Source organism: Carassius gibelio, chromosome B19, assembly GCF_023724105.1.
Source record: "Carassius gibelio isolate Cgi1373 ecotype wild population from Czech Republic chromosome B19, carGib1.2-hapl.c, whole genome shotgun sequence".
In the NCBI taxonomy this organism is placed as follows: Eukaryota; Metazoa; Chordata; class Actinopteri; order Cypriniformes; family Cyprinidae; genus Carassius; species Carassius gibelio.
In genome coordinates, this window is record NC_068414.1 from 3,643,488 (window position 1) to 3,664,341 (window position 20,854).

Genomic DNA, 20,854 nt, shown 5'->3' on the forward strand with positions numbered 1-20,854 from the left:
AATAAAGCTACTGACTTCCGCCTGCGTTGGCGGTCTCCGCTGTGTTTCTGGGCCATAGAGGTCCTTTCTAGGTGTTGATCCAACATCTTCTCTGGATACGGACTGGATCCGGGTGACTGAAGCGGATACAGACTGGATCTGGTGGCTACGGTGACCTCGGAATAAGGGATTTCTTTAAAAGACTTTTTTTTTCATATAAGATTTTATCCAACTTTTCAGACAGAGGCATGAGAAAGAGATTGCCTTGATTGGGCTTTTGGTTATTATAGGCACTCTCTGCGTTTGACCACTTCGTGTTTATTTAGCCGGATGGGAAGGCAGCGCTTTCTTGTACGTGACGGGATGCAAATTCTTGAAGGCTCTCTTTAGTGACGGGTCCAAACAAAGATCTCATCTGCTCCTCTAGCCCTATCGGCGACTCGTGCACTTCGAGCCTTCTTAGTGACGGCGCAAGTTGCTGACTGCTGACTGCGTTGGTGGTATAGTGGTGAGCATAGCTGCCTTCCAAGCAGTTGGAGAGAGCAGTGCGCATGTCCTTTGGCTCGGGCTGACGTCGAAGCAGAACTCCCTCTGTGACCTGTGCCTCCACCCAAAACTTTTGGATGGAATAATTTCGGATGGACCCATCATTAGCTGAAGTCGCATAACACTTGCAACACTACCCGTAGCAGGGGTCATTGTTTGGACTCTTTTTTTTTTTTTTTTTTTTTTTAATTGCGCTTTAAACAAAAAGTATTGTGTCAATGCAACTGAACAACATTTATTAGGAACACAGTGCGTCAATAAAGCTACTGACTTCCGCCTGCATTGTTGGTATAGTGGTGAGCATAGCTGCCTTCCAAGCAGTTGACCCGGGTTCGATTCCCGGCCAACGCATGTCCTTTGTCTCGGGCTGACGTCGAAGCAGAACTCCTTCTGTGACCTGCGAATCCAACCAAACATATTGGATGGATCATTCGGAAGACGAAAAGAACCAGCTCTCCCCGTCGGGGAATCGAACCCCGGTCTTCCGCGTGACAGGCGGAGATACTGTCCACTATACTAACGAGGAGCCGTGCATGCTGCCGTTTCTCCCCCAACTGACGGCACTGCACTGACATAACTAAACAATGCATGGCTTCTTCTGACGCAGACCCAGCCCTAGCACCGTAAAATTTCTGATGGACCCATCATTAGCTGAAGTCGCATAACACTTGGAACACTACCCGTAGCAGGGGTCATTGTTTGGACTCTTTTTTTTTTTTTTTTTTTTTTTTTAATTGCGCTTTAAACAGAAAGTATTGCGTCAATGCAACTGAACAACATTAATTAGGAACACAGTGCGTCAAAAAGCAAAATGACAGTTAAAGGCATTTCGTTATTGAACTCTTTGATGACATCATTCAGCTAAGTTCAGTTTAAATAGTATCTGTGCAATAATTTGCAATCAAGTCAACGATATCGCTGTACTTGAAGTGTCCCCAGCTCCGCCTGCCAGAAGCGACAGAGGCAAGAAACCAAAACTCGATCGGTGAAAGGATGGAGAAAAAACCCGGTGAGAAACCAGGCTCAATCGGGGAGACAGTTCTCCCCTTGTCAGACGAAACAGGTAGATCAGCTCCAGGCTGCAGGAATGTCAGACTGTGCAGAAGAATCATCTGTTTCCTGTGGTCTTGTCCAGGTGGTCTTTACAGGGGATTTGTATCTGCGGCTCATCTAGTTGTCACGGTCTCCGCTGTGTTTCTGGGCCATAGAGGTCCTTTGTAGGTGTTGATCCACCATCTTCTCTGGATACGGACTGGATCCGGGTGACTGAAGCGGATACAGACTGGATCTGGTGGCTACGGTGACCTCGGAATAAGGGATTTCTTTAAAAGACTTTTTTTTTCATATAAGATTTTATCCAACTTTTCAGATAGAGGCATGAGAAAGAGATTGCCTTGATTGGGCTTTTGGTTATTATAGGCACTCTCTGCGTTTGACCACTTCGTGTTTATTTAGCCGGATGGGAAGGCAGCGCTTTCTTGTACGTGACGGGATGCAAATTCTTGAAGGCTCTCTTTAGTGACGGGTCCAAACAAAGATCTCATCTGCTCCTCTAGCCCTATCGGCGACTCGTGCACTTCGAGCCTTCTTAGTGACGGCGCAAGTTGCTGACTGCTGACTGCGTTGGTGGTATAGTGGTGAGCATAGCTGCCTTCCAAGCAGTTGACCCGGATTCGATTCCCGGCCAAAGCATATCCTTTGGCTCGGGCTGACGTCGAAGCAGAACTCCCTCTGTGACCTGTGCCTCCACCCAAAACTTTTGGATGGAATAATTTCGGATGGACCCATCATTAGCTGAAGTCGCATAACACTTGCAACACTACCGGTAGCAGGGGTCATTGTTTGGACTCTTTTTTTTTTTTTTTTTTTTTTTTAAATTGCGCTTTAAAAAAAAAGTATTGTGTCAATGCAACTGAACAACATTTATTAGGAACACAGTGCGTCAATAAAGCTACTGACTTCCGCCTGCATTGGTGGTATAGTGGTGAGCATAGCTGCCTTCCAAGCAGTTGACCCGGGTTCGATTCTTTTATTGATTTTTTTTAAATTGCGCTTCAAACAGAAAGTATTGCGTCAATGCAACTGAACAACATTAATTAGGAACACAGTGCGTCAAAAAGCAAAATGACAGTTAAAGGCATTTCGTTATTGAACTCTTTGATGACATCATTCAGCTAAGTTCAGTTTAAATAGTATCTGTGCAATAATTTGCAATCAAGTCAACGATATCGCTGTACATGAAGTGTCCCCAGCTCCGCCTGCCAGAAGCGACAGAGGGAAGAAACCAAAACTCGATCGGTGAAAGGATGGAGAAAAAACCCGGTGAGAAACCAGGCTCAGTTGGGGAGACAGTTCTCCCCTTGTCAGACGAAACCAGTAGATCAGGTCCAGGCTGCAGGAATGTCAGACTGTGCAGAAGAATCATCTGTTTCCTGTGGTCTTGTCCAGGTGGTCTTTACAAGGGATTTGTATCTGCGGCTCATCTAGTTGTCACGGTCTCCGCTGTGTTTCTGGGCCATAGAGGTCCTTTCTAGGTGTTGATCCACCATCTTCTCTGGATACGGACTGGATCCGGGTGACTGAAGCGGATACAGACTGGATCTGGTGGCTACGGTGACCTCGGAATAAGGGATTTCTTTAAAAGACTTTTTTTTTCATATAAGATTTTATCCAACTTTTCAGATAGAGGCATGAGAAAGAGATTGCCTTGATTGGGCTTTTGGTTATTATAGGCACTCTCTGCGTTTGACCACTTCGTGTTTATTTAGCCGGATGGGAAGGCAGCGCTTTCTTGTACGTGACGGGATGCAAATTCTTGAAGGCTCTCTTTAGTGACGGGTCCAAACAAAGATCTCATCTGCTCCTCTAGCCCTATCGGCGACTCGTGCACTTCGAGCCTTCTTAGTGATGGCGCAAGTTGCTGACTGCAGACTGCGTTGGTGGTATAGTGGTGAGCATAGCTGCCTTCCAAGCAGTTGACCCGGATTCGATTCCCGGCCAAAGCATATCCTTTGGCTCGGGCTGACGTCGAAGCAGAACTCCCTCTGTGACCTGTGCCTCCACCCAAAACTTTTGGATGGAATAATTTCGGATGGACCCATCATTAGCTGAAGTCGCATAACACTTGCAACACTACCGGTAGCAGGGGTCATTGTTTGGACTCTTTTTTTTTTTTTTTAATTGCGCTTTAAACAAAAAGTATTGTGTCAATGCAACTGAACAACATTTATTAGGAACACAGTGCGTCAATAAAGCTACTGACTTCCGCCTGCGTTGGCGGTCTCCGCTGTGTTTCTGGGCCATAGAGGTCCTTTCTAGGTGTTGATCCAACATCTTCTCTGGATACGGACTGGATCCGGGTGACTGAAGCGGATACAGACTGGATCTGGTGGCTACGGTGACCTCGGAATAAGGGATTTCTTTAAAAGACTTTTTTTTTCATATAAGATTTTATCCAACTTTTCAGACAGAGGCATGAGAAAGAGATTGCCTTGATTGGGCTTTTGGTTATTATAGGCACTCTCTGCGTTTGACCACTTCGTGTTTATTTAGCCGGATGGGAAGGCAGCGCTTTCTTGTACGTGACGGGATGCAAATTCTTGAAGGCTCTCTTTAGTGACGGGTCCAAACAAAGATCTCATCTGCTCCTCTAGCCCTATCGGCGACTCGTGCACTTCGAGCCTTCTTAGTGACGGCGCAAGTTGCTGACTGCTGACTGCGTTGGTGGTATAGTGGTGAGCATAGCTGCCTTCCAAGCAGTTGACCCGGATTCGATTCCCGGCCAAAGCATATCCTTTGGCTCGGGCTGACGTCGAAGCAGAACTCCCTCTGTGACCTGTGCCTCCACCCAAAACTTTTGGATGGAATAATTTCGGATGGACCCATCATTAGCTGAAGTCGCATAACACTTGCAACACTACCCGTAGCAGGGGTCATTGTTTGGACTCTTTTTTTTTTTTTTTTTTTTAATTGCGCTTTAAACAAAAAGTATTGTGTCAATGCAACTGAACAACATTTATTAGGAACACAGTGCGTCAAAAAGCAAAATGACAGTTAAAGGCATTTCGTTATTGAACTCTTTGATGACATCATTCAGCTAAGTTCAGTTTAAATAGTATCTGTGCAATAATTTGCAATCAAGTCAACGATATCGCTGTACATGAAGTGTCCCCAGCTCCGCCTGCCAGAAGCGACAGAGGCAAGAAACCAAAACTCGATCGGTGAAAGGATGGAGAAAAAACCCGGTGAGAAACCAGGCTCAATCGGGGAGACAGTTCTCCCCTTGTCAGACGAAACAGGTAGATCAGCTCCAGGCTGCAGGAATGTCAGACTGTGCAGAAGAATCATCTGTTTCCTGTGGTCTTGTCCAGGTGGTCTTTACAGGGGATTTGTATCTGCGGCTCATCTGGTTGTCACGGTCTCCGCTGTGTTTCTGGGCCATAGAGGTCCTTTCTAGGTCTTGATCCACCATCTTCTCTGTATACGGACTGGATCCGGGTGACTGAAGCGGATACAGACTGGATCTGGTGGCTACGGTGACCTCGGAATAAGGGATTTCTTTAAAAGACTTTTTTTTCATATAAGATTTTATCCAACTTTTCAGATAGAGGCATGAGAAAGAGATTGCCTTGATTGGGCTTTTGGTTATTATAGGCACTCTCTGCGTTTGACCACTTCGTGTTTATTTAGCCGGATGGGAAGGCAGCGTTTTCTTGTACGTGACGGGATGCAAATTCTTGAAGGCTCTCTTTAGTGACGGGTCCAAACAAAGATCTCATCTGCTCCTCTAGCCCTATCGGCGACTCGTGCACTTCGAGCCTTCTTAGTGACGGCGCAAGTTGCTGACTGCTGACTGCGTTGGTGGTATAGTGGTGAGCATAGCTGCCTTCCAAGCAGTTGGAGAGAGCAGTGCGCATGTCCTTTGGCTCGGGCTGACGTCGAAGCAGAACTCCCTCTGTGACCTGTGCCTCCACCCAAAACTTTTGGATGGAATAATTTCGGATGGACCCATCATTAGCTGAAGTCGCATAACACTTGCAACACTACCCGTAGCAGGGGTCATTGTTTGGACTCTTTTTTTTTTTTTTTTTTTTTTTTAATTGCGCTTTAAACAAAAAGTATTGTGTCAATGCAACTGAACAACATTTATTAGGAACACAGTGCGTCAATAAAGCTACTGACTTCCGCCTGCGTTGTTGGTATAGTGGTGAGCATAGCTGCCTTCCAAGCAGTTGACCCGGGTTCGATTCCCGGCCAACGCATGTCCTTTGTCTCGGGCTGACGTCGAAGCAGAACTCCTTCTGTGACCTGCGAATCCAACCAAACATTTTGGATGGATCATTCGGAAGACGAAAAGAACCAGCTCTCCCCGTCGGGGAATCGAACCCCGGTCTTCCGCGTGACAGGCGGAGATACTGTCCACTATACTAACGAGGAGCCGTGCATGCTGCCGTTTCTCCCCCAACTGACGGCACTGCACTGACATAACTAAACAATGCATGGCTTCTTCTGACGCAGACCCAGCCCTAGCACCGTAAAATTTCTGATGGACCCATCATTAGCTGAAGTCGCATAACACTTGGAACACTACCCGTAGCAGGGGTCATTGTTTGGACTCTTTTTTTTTTTTTTTTTTTTTTTTAAATTGCGCTTTAAACAGAAAGTATTGCGTCAATGCAACTGAACAACATTAATTAGGAACACAGTGCGTCAAAAAGCAAAATGACAGTTAAAGGCATTTCGTTATTGAACTCTTTGATGACATCATTCAGCTAAGTTCAGTTTAAATAGTATCTGTGCAATAATTTGCAATCAAGTCAACGATATCGCTGTACTTGAAGTGTCCCCAGCTCCGCCTGCCAGAAGCGACAGAGGCAAGAAACCAAAACTCGATCGGTGAAAGGATGGAGAAAAAACCCGGTGAGAAACCAGGCTCAATCGGGGAGACAGTTCTCCCCTTGTCAGACGAAACAGGTAGATCAGCTCCAGGCTGCAGGAATGTCAGACTGTGCAGAAGAATCATCTGTTTCCTGTGGTCTTGTCCAGGTGGTCTTTACAGGGGATTTGTATCTGCGGCTCATCTAGTTGTCACAGTCTCCGCTGTGTTTCTGGGCCATAGAGGTCCTTTGTAGGTGTTGATCCACCATCTTCTCTGGATACGGACTGGATCCGGGTGACTGAAGCGGATACAGACTGGATCTGGTGGCTACGGTGACCTCGGAATAAGGGATTTCTTTAAAAGACTTTTTTTTTCATATAAGATTTTATCCAACTTTTCAGATAGAGGCATGAGAAAGAGATTGCCTTGATTGGGCTTTTGGTTATTATAGGCACTCTCTGCGTTTGACCACTTCGTGTTTATTTAGCCGGATGGGAAGGCAGCGCTTTCTTGTACGTGACGGGATGCAAATTCTTGAAGGCTCTCTTTAGTGACGGGTCCAAACAAAGATCTCATCTGCTCCTCTAGCCCTATCGGCGACTCGTGCACTTCGAGCCTTCTTAGTGACGGCGCAAGTTGCTGACTGCGTTGGTGGTATAGTGGTGAGCATAGCTGCCTTCCAAGCAGTTGGAGAGAGCAGTGCGCATGTCCTTTGGCTCGGGCTGACGTCGAAGCAGAACTCCCTCTGTGACCTGTGCCTCCACCCAAAACTTTTGGATGGAATAATTTCGGATGGACCAATCATTAGCTGAAGTCGCATAACACTTGCAACACTACCCGTAGCAGGGGTCATTGTTTGGACTCTTTTTTTTTTTTTTTTTTTTTTTTTTTTTTTAATTGCGCTTTAAACAAAAAGTATTGTGTCAATGCAACTGAACAACATTTATTAGGAACACAGTGCGTCAATAAAGCTACTGACTTCCGCCTGCGTTGTTGGTATAGTGGTGAGCATAGCTGCCTTCCAAGCAGTTGACCCGGGTTCGATTCCCAGCCAACGCATGTCCTTTGGCTCGGGCTGACGTCGAAGCAGAACTCCTTCTGTGACCTGCGAATCCAACCAAACATTTTGGATGGATCATTCGGAAGACGAAAAGAACCAGCTCTCCCCGTCGGGGAATCGAACCCCGGTCTTCCGCGTGACAGGCGGAGATACTGTCCACTATACTAACGAGGAGCCGTGCATGCTGCCGTTTCTCCCCCAACTGACGGCACTGCACTGACATAACTAAACAATGCATGGCTTCTTCTGACGCAGACCCAGCCCTAGCACCGTAAAATTTCTGATGGACCCATCATTAGCTGAAGTCGCATAACACTTGGAACACTACCCGTAGCAGGGGTCATTGTTTGGACTCTTTTTTTTTTTTTTTTTTTTTTTTAAATTGCGCTTTAAACAGAAAGTATTGCGTCAATGCAACTGAACAACATTAATTAGGAACACAGTGCGTCAAAAAGCAAAATGACAGTTAAAGGCATTTCGTTATTGAACTCTTTGATGACATCATTCAGCTAAGTTCAGTTTAAATAGTATCTGTGCAATAATTTGCAATCAAGTCAACGATATCGCTGTACATGAAGTGTCCCCAGCTCCGCCTGCCAGAAGCGACAGAGGGAAGAAACCAAAACTCGATCGGTGAAAGGATGGAGAAAAAACCCGGTGAGAAACCAGGCTCAGTCGGGGAGACAGTTCTCCCCTTGTCAGACGAAACCAGTAGATCAGCTCCAGGCTGCAGGAATGTCAGACTGTGCAGAAGAATCATCTGTTTCCTGTGGTCTTGTCCAGGTGGTCTTTACAAGGGATTTGTATCTGCGGCTCATCTAGTTGTCACGGTCTCCGCTGTGTTTCTGGGCCATAGAGGTCCTTTCTAGGTGTTGATCCACCATCTTCTCTGGATACGGACTGGATCCGGGTGACTGAAGCGGATACAGACTGGATCTGGTGGCTACGGTGACCTCGGAATAAGGGATTTCTTTAAAAGACTTTTTTTTTCATATAAGATTTTATCCAACTTTTCAGATAGAGGCATGAGAAAGAGATTGCCTTGATTGGGCTTTTGGTTATTATAGGCACTCTCTGCGTTTGACCACTTCGTGTTTATTTAGCCGGATGGGAAGGCAGCGCTTTCTTGTACGTGACGGGATGCAAATTCTTGAAGGCTCTCTTTAGTGACGGGTCCAAACAAAGATCTCATCTGCTCCTCTAGCCCTATCGGCGACTCGTGCACTTCGAGCCTTCTTAGTGACGGCGCAAGTTGCTGACTGCTGACTGCGTTGGTGGTATAGTGGTGAGCATAGCTGCCTTCCAAGCAGTTGACCCGGATTCGATTCCCGGCCAAAGCATATCCTTTGGCTCGGGCTGACGTCGAAGCAGAACTCCCTCTGTGACCTGTGCCTCCACCCAAAACTTTTGGATGGAATAATTTCGGATGGACCCATCATTAGCTGAAGTCGCATAACACTTGCAACACTACCGGTAGCAGGGGTCATTGTTTGGACTCTTTTTTTTTTTTTTTTTTTTTTTTTAAATTGCGCTTTAAAAAAAAAGTATTGCGTCAATGCAACTGAACAACATTTATTAGGAACACAGTGCGTCAATAAAGCTACTGACTTCCGCCTGCGTTGGTGGTATAGTGGTGAGCATAGCTGCCTTCCAAGCAGTTGACCCGGGTTCGATTCTTTTATTGATTTTTTTTAAATTGCGCTTCAAACAGAAAGTATTGCGTCAATGCAACTGAACAACATTAATTAGGAACACAGTGCGTCAAAAAGCAAAATGACAGTTAAAGGCATTTCGTTATTGAACTCTTTGATGACATCATTCAGCTAAGTTCAGTTTAAATAGTATCTGTGCAATAATTTGCAATCAAGTCAACGATATCGCTGTACATGAAGTGTCCCCAGCTCCGCCTGCCAGAAGCGACAGAGGGAAGAAACCAAAACTCGATCGGTGAAAGGATGGAGAAAAAACCCGGTGAGAAACCAGGCTCAGTTGGGGAGACAGTTCTCCCCTTGTCAGACGAAACCAGTAGATCAGGTCCAGGCTGCAGGAATGTCAGACTGTGCAGAAGAATCATCTGTTTCCTGTGGTCTTGTCCAGGTGGTCTTTACAAGGGATTTGTATCTGCGGCTCATCTAGTTGTCACGGTCTCCGCTGTGTTTCTGGGCCATAGAGGTCCTTTCTAGGTGTTGATCCACCATCTTCTCTGGATACGGACTGGATCCGGGTGACTGAAGCGGATACAGACTGGATCTGGTGGCTACGGTGACCTCGGAATAAGGGATTTCTTTAAAAGACTTTTTTTTTCATATAAGATTTTATCCAACTTTTCAGATAGAGGCATGAGAAAGAGATTGCCTTGATTGGGCTTTTGGTTATTATAGGCACTCTCTGCGTTTGACCACTTCGTGTTTATTTAGCCGGATGGGAAGGCAGCGCTTTCTTGTACGTGACGGGATGCAAATTCTTGAAGGCTCTCTTTAGTGACGGGTCCAAACAAAGATCTCATCTGCTCCTCTAGCCCTATCGGCGACTCGTGCACTTCGAGCCTTCTTAGTGACGGCGCAAGTTGCTGACTGCTGACTGCGTTGGTGAGCATAGCTGCCTTCCAAGCAGTTGACCCGGATTTGATTCCCGGCCAAAGCATATCCTTTGGCTCGGGCTGACGTCGAAGCAGAACTCCCTCTGTGACCTGTGCCTCCACCCAAAACTTTTGGATGGAATAATTTCGGATGGACCCATCATTAGCTGAAGTCGCATAACACTTGCAACACTACCGGTAGCAGGGGTCATTGTTTGGACTCTTTTTTTTTTTTTTTTTTTTTTTTAAATTGCGCTTTAAAAAAAAGTATTGTGTCAATGCAACTGAACAACATTTATTAGGAACACAGTGCGTCAATAAAGCTACTGACTTCCGCCTGCGTTGGTGGTATAGTGGTGAGCATAGCTGCCTTCCAAGCAGTTGACCCGGGTTCGATTCTTTTATTGATTTTTTTTAAATTGCGCTTCAAACAGAAAGTATTGCGTCAATGCAACTGAACAACATTAATTAGGAACACAGTGCGTCAAAAAGCAAAATGACAGTTAAAGGCATTTCGTTATTGAACTCTTTGATGACATCATTCAGCTAAGTTCAGTTTAAATAGTATCTGTGCAATAATTTGCAATCAAGTCAACGATATCGCTGTACATGAAGTGTCCCCAGCTCCGCCTGCCAGAAGCGACAGAGGGAAGAAACCAAAACTCGATCGGTGAAAGGATGGAGAAAAAACCCGGTGAGAAACCAGGCTCAGTTGGGGAGACAGTTCTCCCCTTGTCAGACGAAACCAGTAGATCAGGTCCAGGCTGCAGGAATGTCAGACTGTGCAGAAGAATCATCTGTTTCCTGTGGTCTTGTCCAGGTGGTCTTTACAAGGGATTTGTATCTGCGGCTCATCTAGTTGTCACGGTCTCCGCTGTGTTTCTGGGCCATAGAGGTCCTTTCTAGGTGTTGATCCACCATCTTCTCTGGATACGGACTGGATCCGGGTGACTGAAGCGGATACAGACTGGATCTGGTGGCTACGGTGACCTCGGAATAAGGGATTTCTTTAAAAGACTTTTTTTTTCATATAAGATTTTATCCAACTTTTCAGATAGAGGCATGAGAAAGAGATTGCCTTGATTGGGCTTTTGGTTATTATAGGCACTCTCTGCGTTTGACCACTTCGTGTTTATTTAGCCGGATGGGAAGGCAGCGCTTTCTTGTACGTGACGGGATGCAAATTCTTGAAGGCTCTCTTTAGTGACGGGTCCAAACAAAGATCTCATCTGCTCCTCTAGCCCTATCGGCGACTCGTGCACTTCGAGCCTTCTTAGTGACGGCGCAAGTTGCTGACTGCTGACTGCGTTGGTGGTATAGTGGTGAGCATAGCTGCCTTCCAAGCAGTTGACCCGGATTCGATTCCCGGCCAAAGCATATCCTTTGGCTCGGGCTGACGTCGAAGCAGAACTCCCTCTGTGACCTGTGCCTCCACCCAAAACTTTTGGATGGAATAATTTCGGATGGACCCATCATTAGCTGAAGTCGCATAACACTTGCAACACTACCGGTAGCAGGGGTCATTGTTTGGACTCTTTTTTTTTTTTTTTTTTTTTTTTTTAAATTGCGCTTTAAAAAAAAAGTATTGTGTCAATGCAACTGAACAACATTTATTAGGAACACAGTGCGTCAATAAAGCTACTGACTTCCGCCTGCGTTGGTGGTATAGTGGTGAGCATAGCTGCCTTCCAAGCAGTTGACCCGGGTTCGATTCTTTTATTGATTTTTTTTAAATTGCGCTTCAAACAGAAAGTATTGCGTCAATGCAACTGAACAACATTAATTAGGAACACAGTGCGTCAAAAAGCAAAATGACAGTTAAAGGCATTTCGTTATTGAACTCTTTGATGACATCATTCAGCTAAGTTCAGTTTAAATAGTATCTGTGCAATAATTTGCAATCAAGTCAACGATATCGCTGTACATGAAGTGTCCCCAGCTCCGCCTGCCAGAAGCGACAGAGGGAAGAAACCAAAACTCGATCGGTGAAAGGATGGAGAAAAAACCCGGTGAGAAACCAGGCTCAGTTGGGGAGACAGTTCTCCCCTTGTCAGACGAAACCAGTAGATCAGGTCCAGGCTGCAGGAATGTCAGACTGTGCAGAAGAATCATCTGTTTCCTGTGGTCTTGTCCAGGTGGTCTTTACAAGGGATTTGTATCTGCGGCTCATCTAGTTGTCACGGTCTCCGCTGTGTTTCTGGGCCATAGAGGTCCTTTCTAGGTGTTGATCCACCATCTTCTCTGGATACGGACTGGATCCGGGTGACTGAAGCGGATACAGACTGGATCTGGTGGCTACGGTGACCTCGGAATAAGGGATTTCTTTAAAAGACTTTTTTTTTCATATAAGATTTTATCCAACTTTTCAGATAGAGGCATGAGAAAGAGATTGCCTTGATTGGGCTTTTGGTTATTATAGGCACTCTCTGCGTTTGACCACTTCGTGTTTATTTAGCCGGATGGGAAGGCAGCGCTTTCTTGTACGTGACGGGATGCAAATTCTTGAAGGCTCTCTTTAGTGACGGGTCCAAACAAAGATCTCATCTGCTCCTCTAGCCCTATCGGCGACTCGTGCACTTCAAGCCTTCTTAGTGACGGCGCAAGTTGCTGACTGCTGACTGCGTTGGTGGTATAGTGGTGAGCATAGCTGCCTTCCAAGCAGTTGACCCGGATTCGATTCCCGGCCAAAGCATATCCTTTGGCTCGGGCTGACGTCGAAGCAGAACTCCCTCTGTGACCTGTGCCTCCACCCAAAACTTTTGGATGGAATAATTTCGGATGGACCCATCATTAGCTGAAGTCGCATAACACTTGCAACACTACCGGTAGCAGGGGTCATTGTTTGGACTCTTTTTTTTTTTTTTTTTAATTGCGCTTTAAACAAAAAGTATTGTGTCAATGCAACTGAACAACATTTATTAGGAACACAGTGCGTCAATAAAGCTACTGACTTCCGCCTGCGTTGGCGGTCTCCGCTGTGTTTCTGGGCCATAGAAGTCCTTTCTAGGTGTTGATCCAACATCTTCTCTGGATACGGACTGGATCCGGGTGACTGAAGCGGATACAGACTGGATCTGGTGGCTACGGTGACCTCGGAATAAGGGATTTCTTTAAAAGACTTTTTTTTTCATATAAGATTTTATCCAACTTTTCAGACAGAGGCATGAGAAAGAGATTGCCTTGATTGGGCTTTTGGTTATTATAGGCACTCTCTGCGTTTGACCACTTCGTGTTTATTTAGCCGGATGGGAAGGCAGCGCTTTCTTGTACGTGACGGGATGCAAATTCTTGAAGGCTCTCTTTAGTGACGGGTCCAAACAAAGATCTCATCTGCTCCTCTAGCCCTATCGGCGACTCGTGCACTTCGAGCCTTCTTAGTGACGGCGCAAGTTGCTGACTGCTGACTGCGTTGGTGGTATAGTGGTGAGCATAGCTGCCTTCCAAGCAGTTGACCCGGATTCGATTCCCGGCCAAAGCATATCCTTTGGCTCGGGCTGACGTCGAAGCAGAACTCCCTCTGTGACCTGTGCCTCCACCCAAAACTTTTGGATGGAATAATTTCGGATGGACCCATCATTAGCTGAAGTCGCATAACACTTGGAACACTACCCGTAGCAGGGGTCATTGTTTGGACTCTTTTTTTTTTTTTTTTTTTTTTTAAATTGCGCTTTAAACAGAAAGTATTGCGTCAATGCAACTGAACAACATTAATTAGGAACACAGTGCGTCAAAAAGCAAAATGACAGTTAAAGGCATTTCGTTATTGAACTCTTTGATGACATCATTCAGCTAAGTTCAGTTTAAATAGTATCTGTGCAATAATTTGCAATCAAGTCAACGATATCGCTGTACATGAAGTGTCCCCAGCTCCGCCTGCCAGAAGCGACAGAGGCAAGAAACCAAAACTCGATCGGTGAAAGGATGGAGAAAAAACCAGGTGAGAAACCAGGCTCAATCGGGGAGACAGTTCTCCCCTTGTCAGACGAAACAGGTAGATCAGCTCCAGGCTGCAGGAATGTCAGACTGTGCAGAAGAATCATCTGTTTCCTGTGGTCTTGTCCAGGTGGTCTTTACAGGGGATTTGTATCTGCGGCTCATCTAGTTGTCACGGTCTCCGCTGTGTTTCTGGGCCATAGAGGTCCTTTCTAGGTGTTGATCCACCATCTTCTCTGTATACGGACTGGATCAGGGTGACTGAAGCGGATACAGACTGGATCTGGTGGCTACGGTGACCTCGGAATAAGGGATTTCTTTAAAAGACTTTTTTTTTCATATAAGATTTTATCCAACTTTTCAGATAGAGGCATGAGAAAGAGATTGCCTTGATTGGGCTTTTGGTTATTATAGGCACTCTCTGCGTTTGACCACTTCGTGTTTATTTAGCCGGATGGGAAGGCAGCGCTTTCTTGTACGTGACGGGATGCAAATTCTTGAAGGCTCTCTTTAGTGACGGGTCCAAACAAAGATCTCATCTGCTCCTCTAGCCCTATCGGCGACTCGTGCACTTCGAGCCTTCTTAGTGACGGCGCAAGTTGCTGACTGCTGACTGCGTTGGTGGTATAGTGGTGAGCATAGCTGCCTTCCAAGCAGTTGGAGAAAGCAGTGCGCATGTCCTTTGGCTCGGGCTGACGTCGAAGCAGAACTCCCTCTGTGACCTGTGCCTCCACCCAAAACTTTTGGATGGAATAATTTCGGATGGACCCATCATTAGCTGAAGTCGCATAACACTTGCAACACTACCCGTAGCAGGGGTCATTGTTTGGACTCTTTTTTTTTTTTTTTTTTTTTTTTTTAATTGCGCTTTAAACAAAAAGTATTGTGTCAATGCAACTGAACAACATTTATTAGGAACACAGTGCGTCAAAAAGCAAAATGACAGTTAAAGGCATTTCGTTATTGAACTCTTTGATGACATCATTCAGCTAAGTTCAGTTTAAATAGTATCTGTGCAATAATTTGCAATCAAGTCAACGATATCGCTGTACATGAAGTGTCCCCAGCTCCGCCTGCCAGAAGCGACAGAGGCAAGAAACCAAAACTCGATCGGTGAAAGGATGGAGAAAAAACCCGGTGAGAAACCAGGCTCAGTCGGGGAGACAGTTCTCCCCTTGTCAGACGAAACAGGTAGATCAGCTCCAGGCTGCAGGAATGTCAGACTGTGCAGAAGAATCATCTGTTTCCTGTGGTCTTGTCCAGGTGGTCTTTACAGGGGATTTGTATCCGCGGCTCATCTAGTTGTCACGGTCTCCGCTGTGTTTCTGGGCCATAGAGGTCCTTTCTAGGTGTTGATCCACCATCTTCTCTGTATACGGACTGGATCCGGGTGACTGAAGCGGATACAGACTGGATCTGGTGGCTACGGTGACCTCGGAATAAGGGATTTCTTTAAAAGACTTTTTTTTTTCATATAAGATTTTATCCAACTTTTCAGATAGAGGCATGAGAAAGAGATTGCCTTGATTGGGCTTTTGGTTATTATAGGCACTCTCTGCGTTTGACCACTTCGTGTTTATTTAGCCGGATGGGAAGGCAGCGCTTTCTTGTACGTGACGGGATGCAAATTCTTGAAGGCTCTCTTTAGTGACGGGTCCAAACAAAGATCTCATCTGCTCCTCTAGCCCTATCGGCGACTCGTGCACTTCGAGCCTTCTTAGTGACGGCGCAAGTTGCTGACTGCTGACTGCGTTGGTGGTATAGTGGTGAGCATAGCTGCCTTCCAAGCAGTTGGAGAGAGCAGTGCGCATGTCCTTTGGCTCGGGCTGACGTCGAAGCAGAACTCCCTCTGTGACCTGTGCCTCCACCCAAAACTTTTGGATGGAATAATTTTGGATGGACCCATCATTAGCTGAAGTCGCATAACACTTGCAACACTACCCGTAGCAGGGGTCATTGTTTGGACTCTTTTTTTTTTTTTTTTTTTTTTTAATTGCGCTTTAAACAAAAAGTATTGTGTCAATGCAACTGAACAACATTTATTAGGAACACAGTGCTTCAATAAAGCTACTGACTTCCGCCTGCGTTGTTGGTATAGTGGTGAGCATAGCTGCCTTCCAAGCAGTTGACCCGGGTTCGATTCCCGGCCAACGCATGTCCTTTGGCTCGGGCTGACGTCGAAGCAGAACTCCTTCTGTGACCTGCGAATCCAACCAAACATTTTGGATGGATCATTCGGAAGACGAAAAGAACCAGCTCTCCCCGTCGGGGAATCGAACCCCGGTCTTCCGCGTGACAGGCGGAGATACTGTCCACTATACTAACGAGGAGCCGTGCATGCTGCCGTTTCTCCCCCAACTGACGGCACTGCACTGACATAACTAAACAATGCATGGCTTCTTCTGACGCAGACCCAGCCCTAGCACCGTAAAATTTCTGATGGACCCATCATTAGCTGAAGTCGCATAACACTTGGAACACTACCCGTAGCAGGGGTCATTGTTTGGACTCTTCTTTTTTTTTTTTTTTTTTTAAATTGCGCTTTAAACAGAAAGTATTGCGTCAATGCAACTGAACAACATTAATTAGGAACACAGTGCGTCAAAAAGCAAAATGACAGTTAAAGGCATTTCGTTATTGAACTCTTTGATGACATCATTCAGCTAAGTTCAGTTTAAATAGTATCTGTGCAATAATTTGCAATCAAGTCAACGATATCGCTGTACATGAAGTGTCCCCAGCTCCGCCTGCCAGAAGCGACAGAGGGAAGAAACCAAAACTCGATCGGTGAAAGGATGGAGAAAAAACCCGGTGAGAAACCAGGCTCAATCGGGGAGACAGTTCTCCCCTTGTCAGACGAAACAGGTAGATCAGCTCCAGGCTGCAGGAATGTCAGACTGTGCAGAAGAATCATCTGTTTCCTGTGGTCTTGTCCAGGTGGTCTTTACAGGGGATTTGTATCTGCGGCTCATCTAGTTGTCACGGTCTCCGCTGTGTTTCTGGGCCATAGAGGTCCTTTCTAGGTGTTGATCCACCATCTTCTCTGTATACGGACTGGATCCGGGTGACTGAAGCGGATACAGACTGGATCTGGTGGCTACGGTGACCTCGGAATAAGGGATTTCTTTAAAAGACTTTTTTTTTTCATATAAGATTTTATCCAACTTTTCAGATAGAGGCATGAGAAAGAGATTGCCTTGATTGGGCTTTTGGTTATTATAGGCACTCTCTGCGTTTGACCACTTCGTGTTTATTTAGCCGGATGGGAAGGCAGCGCTTTCTTGTACGTGACGGGATGCAAATTCTTGAAGGCTCTCTTTAGTGACGGGTCCAAACAAAGATCTCATCTGCTCCTCTAGCCCTATCGGCGACTCGTGCACTTCGAGCCTTCTTAGTGACGGCGCAAGTTGCTGACTGCTGACTGCGTTGGTGGTATAGTGGTGAGCATAGCTGCCTTCCAAGCAGTTGGAGAGAGCAGTGCGCATGTCCTTTGGCTCGGGCTGACGTCGAAGCAGAACTCCCTCTGTGACCTGTGCCTCCACCCAAAACTTTTGGATGGAATAATTTTGGATGGACCCATCATTAGCTGAAGTCGCATAACACTTGCAACACTACCCGTAGCAGGGGTCATTGTTTGGACTCTTTTTTTTTTTTTTTTTTTTTTTAATTGCGCTTTAAACAAAAAGTATTGTGTCAATGCAACTGAACAACATTTATTAGGAACACAGTGCTTCAATAAAGCTACTGACTTCCGCCTGCGTTGTTGGTATAGTGGTGAGCATAGCTGCCTTCCAAGCAGTTGACCCGGGTTCGATTCCCGGCCAACGCATGTCCTTTGGCTCGGGCTGACGTCGAAGCAGAACTCCTTCTGTGACCTGCGAATCCAAACAAACATTTTGGATGGATCATTCGGAAGACGAAAAGAACCAGCTCTCCCCGTCGGGGAATCGAACCCCGGTCTTCCGCGTGACAGGCGGAGATACTGTCCACTATACTAACGAGGAGCCGTGCATGCTGCCGTTTCTCCCCCAACTGACGGCACTGCACTGACATAACTAAACAATGCATGGCTTCTTCTGACGCAGACCCAGCCCTAGCACCGTAAAATTTCTGATGGACCCATCATTAGCTGAAGTCGCATAACACTTGGAACACTACCCGTAGCAGGGGTCATTGTTTGGACTCTTCTTTTTTTTTTTTTTTTTTTAAATTGCGCTTTAAACAGAAAGTATTGCGTCAATGCAACTGAACAACATTAATTAGGAACACAGTGCGTCAAAAAGCAAAATGACAGTTAAAGGCATTTCGTTATTGAACTCTTTGATGACATCATTCAGCTAAGTTCAGTTTAAATAGTATCTGTGCAATAATTTGCAATCAAGTCAACGATATCGCTGTACATGAAGTGTCCCCAGCTCCGCCTGCCAGAAGCGACAGAGGGAAGAAACCAAAACTCGATCGGTGAAAGGATGGAGAAAAAACCCGGTGAGAAACCAGGCTCAATCGGGGAGACAGTTCTCCCCTTGTCAGACGAAACAGGTAGATCAGCTCCAGGCTGCAGGAATGTCAGACTGTGCAGAAGAATCATCTGTTTCCTGTGGTCTTGTCCAGGTGGTCTTTACAGGGGATTTGTATCTGCGGCTCATCTAGTTGTCACGGTCTCCGCTGTGTTTCTGGGCCATAGAGGTCCTTTCTAGGTGTTGATCCACCATCTTCTCTGTATACGGACTGGATCCGGGTGACTGAAGCGGATACAGACTGGATCTGGTGGCTACGGTGACCTCGGAATAAGGGATTTCTTTAAAAGACTTTTTTTTTCATATAAGATTTTATCCAACTTTTCAGATAGAGGCATGAGAAAGAGATTGCCTTGATTGGGCTTTTGGTTATTATAGGCACTCTCTGCGTTTGACCACTTCGTGTTTATTTAGCCGGATGGGAAGGCAGCGCTTTCTTGTACGTGACGGGATGCAAATTCTTGAAGGCTCTCTTTAGTGACGGGTCCAAACAAAGATCTCATCTGCTCCTCTAGCCCTATCGGCGACTCGTGCACTTCGAGCCTTCTTAGTGACGGCGCAAGTTGCTGACTGCTGACTGCGTTGGTGGTATAGTGGTGAGCATAGCTGCCTTCCAAGCAGTTGGAGAAAGCAGTGCGCATGTCCTTTGGCTCGGGCTGACGTCGAAGCAGAACTCCCTCTGTGACCTGTGCCTCCACCCAAAACTTTTGGATGGAATAATTTCGGATGGACCCATCATTAGCTGAAGTCGCATAACACTTGCAACACTACCGGTAGCAGGGGTCATTGTTTGGACTCTTTTTTTTTTTTTTTTTTTTTTTTAATTGCGCTTTAAACAAAAAGTATTGTGTCAATGCAACTGAACAACATTTATTAGGAACACAGTGCGTCAAAAAGCAAAATGACAGTTAAAGGCATTTCGTTATTGAACTCTTTGATGACATCATTCAGCTAAGTTCAGTTTAAATAGTATCTGTGCAATAATTTGCAATCAAGTCAACGATATCGCTGTACATGAAGTGTCCCCAGCTCCGCCTGCCAGAAGCGACAGAGGCAAGAAACCAAAACTCGATCGGTGAAAGGATGGAGAAAAAACCCGGTGAGAAACCAGGCTCAATCGGGGAGACAGTTCTCCCCTTGTCAGACGAAACAGGTAGATCAGCTCCAGGCTGCAGGAATGTCAGACTGTGCAGAAGAATCATCTGTTTCCTGTGGTCTTGTCCAGGTGGTCTTTACAGGGGATTTGTATCTGCGGCTCATCTAGTTGTCACGGTCTCCGCTGTGTTTCTGGGCCATAGATGTCCTTTCTAGGTGTTGATCCACCATCTTCTCTGTATACGGACTGGATCCGGGTGACTGAAGCGGATACAGACTGGATCTGGTGGCTACGGTGACCTCGGAATAAGGGATTTCTTTAAAAGACTTTTTTTTTCATATAAGATTTTATCCAACTTTTCAGATAGAGGCATGAGAAAGAGATTGCCTTGATTGGGCTTTTGGTTATTATAGGCACTCTCTGCGTTTGACCACTTCGTGTTTATTTAGCCGGATGGGAAGGCAGCGCTTTCTTGTACGTGACGGGATGCAAATTCTTGAAGGCTCTCTTTAGTGACGGGTCCAAACAAAGATCTCATCTGCTCCTCTAGCCCTATCGGCGACTCGTGCACTTCGAGCCTTCTTAGTGACGGCGCAAGTTGCTGACTGCTGACTGCGTTGGTGGTATAGTGGTGAGCATAGCTGCCTTCCAAGCAGTTGGAGAGAGCAGTGCGCATGTCCTTTGGCTCGGGCTGACGTCGAAGCAGAACTCCTTCTGTGACCTGCGAATCCAACCAAACATTTTGGATGGATCATTCGGAAGACGAAAAGAACCAGCTCTCCCCGTCGGGGAATCGAACCCCGGTCTTCCGCGTGACAGGCGGAGATACTGTCCACTATACTAACGAGGAGCCGTGCATGCTGCCGTTTCTCCCCCAACTGACGGCACTGCACTGACATAACTAAACAATGCATGGCTTCTTCTGATGCAGACCCAGCCCTAGCACCGTAAAATTTCTGATGGACCCATCATTAGCTGAAGTCGCATAACACTTGGAACACTACCCGTAGCAGGGGTCATTGTTTGGACTCTTCTTTTTTTTTTTTTTTTTTTAAATTGCGCTTTAAACAGAAAGTATTGCGTCAATGCAACTGAACAACATTAATTAGGAACACAGTGCGTCAAAAAGCAAAATGACAGTTAAAGGCATTTCGTTATTGAACTCTTTGATGACATCATTCAGCTAAGTTCAGTTTAAATAGTATCTGTGCAATAATTTGCAATCAAGTCAACGATATCGCTGTACATGAAGTGTCCCCAGCTCCGC

At 46.0% G+C, this 20,854-nt stretch overlaps 6 non-coding genes across 6 annotated transcripts; all 6 read right to left on the minus strand.

The window, feature by feature from the left end:
- Nucleotides 1-979: 979 nt before the first annotated feature.
- Nucleotides 980-1,051, minus strand: trnad-guc (transfer RNA aspartic acid (anticodon GUC)). The gene has a single exon. It is a non-coding gene; the product is annotated as a tRNA-Asp (tRNA).
- A 4,838-nt stretch (nucleotides 1,052-5,889) lies between these two features.
- On the minus strand, nucleotides 5,890-5,961 carry trnad-guc (transfer RNA aspartic acid (anticodon GUC)). Its single transcript has one exon. It is a non-coding gene; the product is annotated as a tRNA-Asp (tRNA).
- Nucleotides 5,962-7,565: 1,604 nt separating this feature from the next.
- On the minus strand, nucleotides 7,566-7,637 carry trnad-guc (transfer RNA aspartic acid (anticodon GUC)). Its single transcript has one exon. It is a non-coding gene; the product is annotated as a tRNA-Asp (tRNA).
- Nucleotides 7,638-16,232: 8,595 nt separating this feature from the next.
- Nucleotides 16,233-16,304, minus strand: trnad-guc (transfer RNA aspartic acid (anticodon GUC)). Its single transcript has one exon. It is a non-coding gene; the product is annotated as a tRNA-Asp (tRNA).
- Nucleotides 16,305-17,906: 1,602 nt separating this feature from the next.
- On the minus strand, nucleotides 17,907-17,978 carry trnad-guc (transfer RNA aspartic acid (anticodon GUC)). The gene has a single exon. It is a non-coding gene; the product is annotated as a tRNA-Asp (tRNA).
- A 2,387-nt stretch (nucleotides 17,979-20,365) lies between these two features.
- trnad-guc (transfer RNA aspartic acid (anticodon GUC)) lies at nucleotides 20,366-20,437 on the minus strand. Its single transcript has one exon. It is a non-coding gene; the product is annotated as a tRNA-Asp (tRNA).
- Nucleotides 20,438-20,854: the final 417 nt, after the last annotated feature.